The sequence below is a fragment of the Rhinopithecus bieti genome, unplaced genomic scaffold (assembly GCF_001698545.2).
Source record: "Rhinopithecus bieti isolate Rb0 unplaced genomic scaffold, ASM169854v2 scaffold_11587, whole genome shotgun sequence".
Classification (NCBI taxonomy): domain Eukaryota; kingdom Metazoa; phylum Chordata; class Mammalia; order Primates; family Cercopithecidae; genus Rhinopithecus; species Rhinopithecus bieti.
In genome coordinates, this window is record NW_016806966.1 from 1,769,488 (window position 1) to 1,775,887 (window position 6,400).

Sequence of the window (6,400 nt, forward strand, 5' to 3'; positions counted from 1 at the left end):
AAAAAAAAAAAAAAAAGTTATTTCAACGTGCTGCCCTTTTCACATGGGGAATTCAGAAGGGAGAAAAAGGCAACATTTTCAGCTACAGATTTTCAGAAGACAAAGAAATGATCATCAAATGAGCCTTTCTTTCTATTAAGACTACACGAATCCTGAGATTATAACACTAAATCTTATTTTCATAATGTTTTGTCTTATAATAATAATATGTGTTTAATGTAGAAAATTTGGAGAAAACAGGTAAAAGAAGATAATAAAAATCACTTCTAATCCATAATACTTAGAGATAGTCACGTTAATATTTTGATGTATTTCCTTCCACATAGAGGATTTATTTATATAAACTTATTCAACCATATATATTTTTAAAATAGCACCACATTAATACAGAGTTTTATATCCTACCCTTTTTCTAACACTGACTTTAACTTGGTGGACACATGTTTTTAGACAGCTGAGAGACTATTAGCCAGCTATGTTGTCTGCTGATGGGAACAGAATTTAAAACTATCTCCTATAAATGTTCTTGGGATTGCTTTTTCCAAGTACACTTATCTTCAATCTTCCATTTTGACTTTAATCTTCTATTATTTTTCTTCCTATTTAGATTGTCTTTTAAGTTATTTCTATAGTTCAACTTTAGCAGCTTGGTTTTTTCTTACCATAAGAACTGCATATCACCCGTAAGCATTCATAAAAGTGTTAAATTAGACCATCCCCAAACCACTTCTTGGAAGAGGCTATTTGTCCACTCAGAGACATACCTATTGATCTCCATTTTTTGTTTCTTGTTTCCTTAGCCAATTTCCCATTCATAAGAAAAGGTCATGAATGAGGAGGGAACTGGAATCGGAAACTTGGTTAGGCTTTCTGAAACATTAAAATATATTTCCTGCAACACTTAGCAACAAACATATAGTCATGTATCACTGAACAATGGGGATATGTTCTGAGAAAGCCATCATTAACTGATTTTGTCACTGTGTGAACATCACAGAGTATATTTACACAAGTCTGAAGCCTACTACGCACCTAGGTTATATGGTACAGCCTTTTGTTCCTAGGTTACAAACCTGTGCAGTATGTTACTGTATTAAATACTACAGGCAACTGTAACACAATAGTAAGCATGTGTGTATCTAAACAAAGAAAAGGTACCATAAAAATACGGTATAAAAGAAAAAAGATAAACCTATATAGGGCACTTACCATGAATGGAGCTTGCAGGACAGTAAGTTGCACTGGGTGAGTGAGTGAGTGGCAAGTGAGTGAATGGGAAGTGAATGTGAAGGCTGAGGACATTACTGTAGACTACTAAAGATTTTATAAATACTACATTTAGGCTACCCTAAATTCATTTTAACATTTTTTCTTTCTTCAATGATAAATTAACCTTCGTTTACCGTAACTTTTTTATTTTACAAACTTTTATATGTTTTAACTTTTTGATTCCTTTGTAAATAACACTTAAGCTTAAAACACAAACACATGGTACAAATGTATTTTCTTCAAATCCTTATTCTGTAAGCTTTTTTTCTATTAAATAAAAACATGTTTTAAACTTTTTTGTTAAAAACTAATACATAAACACACACATTAGCCTGGGCCTACACAGGGTCAGGATCATCAATATCACTGTCTTCCACCACCACAACTTGTCCCACTGGAAGGTCTTCAGGGGCAATAACATGCATGGAGCTGACATCTCCTGTGATAACAATGCTCTCTTCTGGAATACCTCCTGAAGGACCTGCCTGAGGCTGTTTACAGTTAACTTTATTTTTTTAATATAAGTAGGAGTACTCTCTAAGATAATGATAAATCACATTAACAGTAAATACATAAACCAGTAACATAGGTGTTTAATATCATTCTCAAGGATTACGTACTGTACATAATTGTATGTGCTATACTCTTATAACACTGGTAACACAGTAAGTGTGTTTACACAAGCATTACCACAGGTGAGTAATGTGCTGTGCCACGACATCACCACAGCTAAGATGTCACTAGGTGATAGGAATTTTTCAGCTCCATTATACTCGTTTGGGACCACCATCACATAAGCAGTGCATTCTTGAGCCAAACATTGTTATGAGGCACATGACTGTATTTTCCTTCTTTAATACGTCAATCCCTCTTTTCTTCAGAAAAAAAAAAAAAAAAAAATTGTGACTTGCTGTAATCTGTGTTTACTTTGAATATCCGTCTCCCAATCATCCACAGGGACACGGGCCTGGTTTCTCGGCCCCCAGTCCTTCTGGAAACCCTTCCCCTGACTGGATCCCCTAAAGACAACAGCCAATGCCCCAACAATACCCCAGATTGCCGTCACATACACACCAGGCTTCTTCAATATACCTAGGTGAAGGCCATCTAGTCTTGGCGATTTATCTCTAACTAGTCTGCTGATTAGGTCTGGAATATCCTCAGCACTTGCCACTTCTTGATCTATTACCTCCAATGTATGTATTGCTTGAGAAAGCCTGGGTGTAGGAATATTACTCAGCAAAATCAGAAGCAAAGAATTCATTTACACTCTGTTTTATCTCTTTTTATATCCCAGTACATCTTTGGTATGATGAAAGACGAGTAGTTCCACAATCCTTATTTCACAGTATTTAAGGGACTTTCATTATTGTTTTGGAAATCCATTGCAAGGATTTTTTTTTAACAAATTCACTTTTGGTTACCCCATTTCTAGTATGCCTGGGATCTGTTGCCCTTCATAAGGTCAATTTAATAAACTGACCCTTCAGGTTTTCCTTTTTCATTATATGTATCCAAGTAAGCTTTCCTTTTCTTTTCTTTACTTTCCCTGCGTGTTTTCCCTATGTGTTTAGTGTTTTACAGAGCTTGGGTACAAGACTTGTTTTTCTTACCACTTTTGGGTTCCTATAAGGTAATTCATATGCTCCCCACTTTCTTACGGGTAAATTATTTCTTTTCATTTCTTCCCTAACATATCAGCATTGAATTCCTTTTTAGAGACTGATTATACTCTTGATGTCTTTCTTTGGAGTCCCCTCTTCCATTAGAAGACTTAATTGAATTGAAATACATATCATTCATCATTACATGCTGCAATCTGTGTTACATCTGGTAGGCACTCTGAACATTTCCTGAAAGAATGTATGATACCAACAGCTAACAATAATGGGGCATTTGGTAGGTGTCAGGTCCCATCCCAAGCATTTTAAATGCATTGTGTCATTAGATGTCAGGCACCAGATGGTAAACTTCACTGGCAAGGAGTTTGCACATGTATCCCTAGCATCTAGAGCAGAGCTGGTACATAATAGGCAATCACTAAATATTTGCTGCATGAATAAATTTTAAAAACTGCATGAGGTAGGTGCATTATTCATGCGTTACACATAAGAAAATCAAAGCACAGAGAAGTTCAATCATCTTTTGAAGTTCCACAGTTAGTATATGTTAAGACAAGAATTGAATCCAAAGCCCGCATACTTAATCAAGACTTACTACTAGTAAGCTCAACACTTCACCACATTATTGCAAATGAAATTAATCCCATTAATAGATATTATGCAATGACACAAGTCAATACTGTAAGCAATCATATTCCAAGAAAAGATTTGCAAATGATGAGCCCTTAAAAAATAAACAGATAGATATCTTTATGCTTCTTAACACTAGCTTTGCAAGTAAAAATACGATTTCTCTTTAACCAATGTCTTCTGCTACATTTGTACACAAGTCAATGAGGATTTCAGGATTTTCGATAACTGGGTGCTTTTCGTGTTTCCAGAGCAGTTCTGATTTTATTTAAGTCATCAATTTTGTCAATTCTCTTTAAAAATAATAGCACTAATGAGATACTCATTTATTGTTTCTATTGTTAATTGTCTACAGAGCCTACAAAGAGTGTGTTTATAAAATAGGAGACTTACCTATTTCTCACACATCTCTCCTACTGTTACTTGGTGTTTCTGAAACATTACCATTAGGACATCGTCCTGTAAGGTTTTGATTGTATGTACCTTTAACAACTCATTAGCAAAAATAATGTATCCCTTTGAAAAGGGTAGCTCTCTAAAATCATTCTTAGTTTTCACCTTAAATCTTTATCAGCCTTCACGTTAGTGGGAGCTAAGTGATATTTAGCAGACAGCAAAACCTTTTGGGGATGACTCATAATGGTCCCTCAAGCTACAGGTTAAACACTAAAAAGGTGCAGAAATCAGAAGTAGGTAAACACCAAAAAGGAAGGAAGGAAGGGGAGGGGTGAGGGAGGAAAGAATTTGAAAAACACTTGACTTTAAACTCTTCTATTGATTTTGGAAAAGTCAATCTTTGAAAGCCTCAGTTGTTTCATCTGTGAAATGGGGATGATAAAGATATGATTTCCTCAGACACTTTAATAGCAGATTTCAATGTGCCATATAAACTATCCAGTATGATACAACACATGGTATGGTTTTTTTACTTGATATTATTTGCCTAAAATCAGCCCAATTTATTCATTATGTACTATAAACATTCACCTTACAAAGACTGTCAACAGTTTCAGAATGTAGCTTCATCAACTGTCTGTCTTATTTGGTCTGGAAGCATTTCCATTATTTTTAACCCAAGGAACCAATTTACAATTTTTAACAAGCTTTGTGTGCCTACAAGCTCAGCAAGCTTACTGTGAGCTCTCAGGACGAGAGTTCTATAAACATCTATTTAAGCCTCTTTTAAGTCCTGTTTCAGTCTGGTGCCTTTGGTCGAGGTGGAAACTAAAACTGAAAACAGATAGATGTTTTACATTTAAATGAGCTTAACATAAATGTGCATTAAGCCATTTCATGGGCGATTGCACAAATATCTTTTGCAAACTTGGTACACGTGAGGGCATATACAGTAACCATTAATGTCTTCTAGAGAAATAAGGTGCAGATCCCAAATTTTAAACAGCTAGGTCAAGTTCCTCTCACTCGAAAGAAAATGTAATGGCTTTAAGGGAATTGCTCTAATAATATCATGGCATCTGCAATGTCTGGCCAGAGCAGAGCAGAACAGAGTGTATGTCACCGCAAGTCAATTTAACAAGAAATAAGCTTCCCCCTGGAGAATCTAAACTCCCTTGCCTCCCACAAAGAAAATTGAATTTTGGAGGTCACACCTTGGGTAGGTTACCGGAGAAAGAAGCTTAACATTCTTTTTGTCATATGCTCTGGGAGGTCAATGCTGTTCTTCCAACAAGTCACTACCAAAGACCCTCTTCCATCCCCCCAACCCCCACCCAATTCTCTCCCCCATCCCATTATAACAAGTCTTTGGAGTCCTCTAGGAAACGGGATGTGATTGTGACACTTGAAAATGCCAAGGACCACACCGAAGGCAATCATGCTCAAACACCAAGTTTTGAGCCTCGCAGTGAGGAGCAGGGCAGATAACCGCGGCCGGAGAGGGGACTGGAGGGCAGCCGCAGAGATGGTGAGGATATGGTGGGGGTCAGAGTGAGTCACACCGTCAGACAGCGAGCTTTAGGTCGTAACTGAACGCTTAGCCAAATGTGAATCAACCGAACTGCTGTTACCAGAGAGAAAAACAGGTCGCCAAGTCAAGCCCAGGCCAAATCCCAACTCTGTGGGTGGATGGCCCCTTCCCCGGGTCGTCGGGGTGAATGGCTGAAAGGCCTAGCGTGGTCTTGCAGCTGCGGGGAGGGACCCCCAGCACACTGCACCTCCCTCAGAAGCTCCAGGTGAGCGCAGCAGGGCCACCGCCACTGCCCCCGCCCCGCAGCAACATGTGGGGTGCTGCCAGTCCGCCGCCCTGGAACTCCCTTCAGCTGGAGTTCCTGGTGGACGCATGCTGGGCCGTGGGAAAATGCTGAATTACTACTCCTGGGAAAGGTTCCTCCAGCCTTGAACTTGGCAGTTCCTGACCTTTCCATTCCACCCTCCGCGCGCCAGTCCAACACACACGAGTACACACGCCCCTCTGGACCCGTTAAGGCTGCGCGCTGGGCTCTCTGCCCACTCGGAGCAAAACGCCAGAGGCCGGGACCCCAGTTCCTCTAACCCCAGGGGGCTGCCCTAACACTGGGTAGTTCCAGCGACTCAGCGCACTCCCTGGCTTGGCCAGGCCCCGCCTAAGCCCGGGCCGCTGGCACCAACCCCCTGTTCTTTTGTGCTCTCCCGGGAAGCCCGCCTCTACTCACCCGGGCTGCGCGCGGATTCCGGCCGCCAGCTGCAGCCCGCTGCCCCATCCCACGAACACTGCGGCGCCCCCAGAGTGTGCAATGCGGAGCCCCGCCAGCGCGCTGCCGGAGCCCGGGAGCTCAGGGAGGGAGCGAGTAGGAGGGAAAGAAGGAGCGCGGCGGGGAGAGGCGGGGGGCGGCTGGGGGCGCGCGCGCCACTCCCACTCGCGCCGGGCACTGGCCGCCGCC

General features: G+C 40.8%; 1 protein-coding gene across 4 annotated transcripts in view; it reads right to left on the reverse strand.

Annotated features, from left to right (window-relative positions):
• LYPD6 (LY6/PLAUR domain containing 6) overlaps positions 1-6,400 on the reverse strand; it is a 184,236-nt gene that overhangs the window by 141,272 nt on the left and 36,564 nt on the right. The window contains exon 1 of one of the 4 annotated variants that reach the window (XM_017879088.1): positions 6,173-6,394. The exons of the other annotated variants lie outside the window; for them this stretch is intronic. The gene's annotated coding sequence lies outside the window, so the exon portion shown is untranslated. Of the gene's footprint in view, positions 1-6,172; positions 6,395-6,400 lie in introns of those variants that run through there. 4 annotated transcript variants of the gene reach the window in all.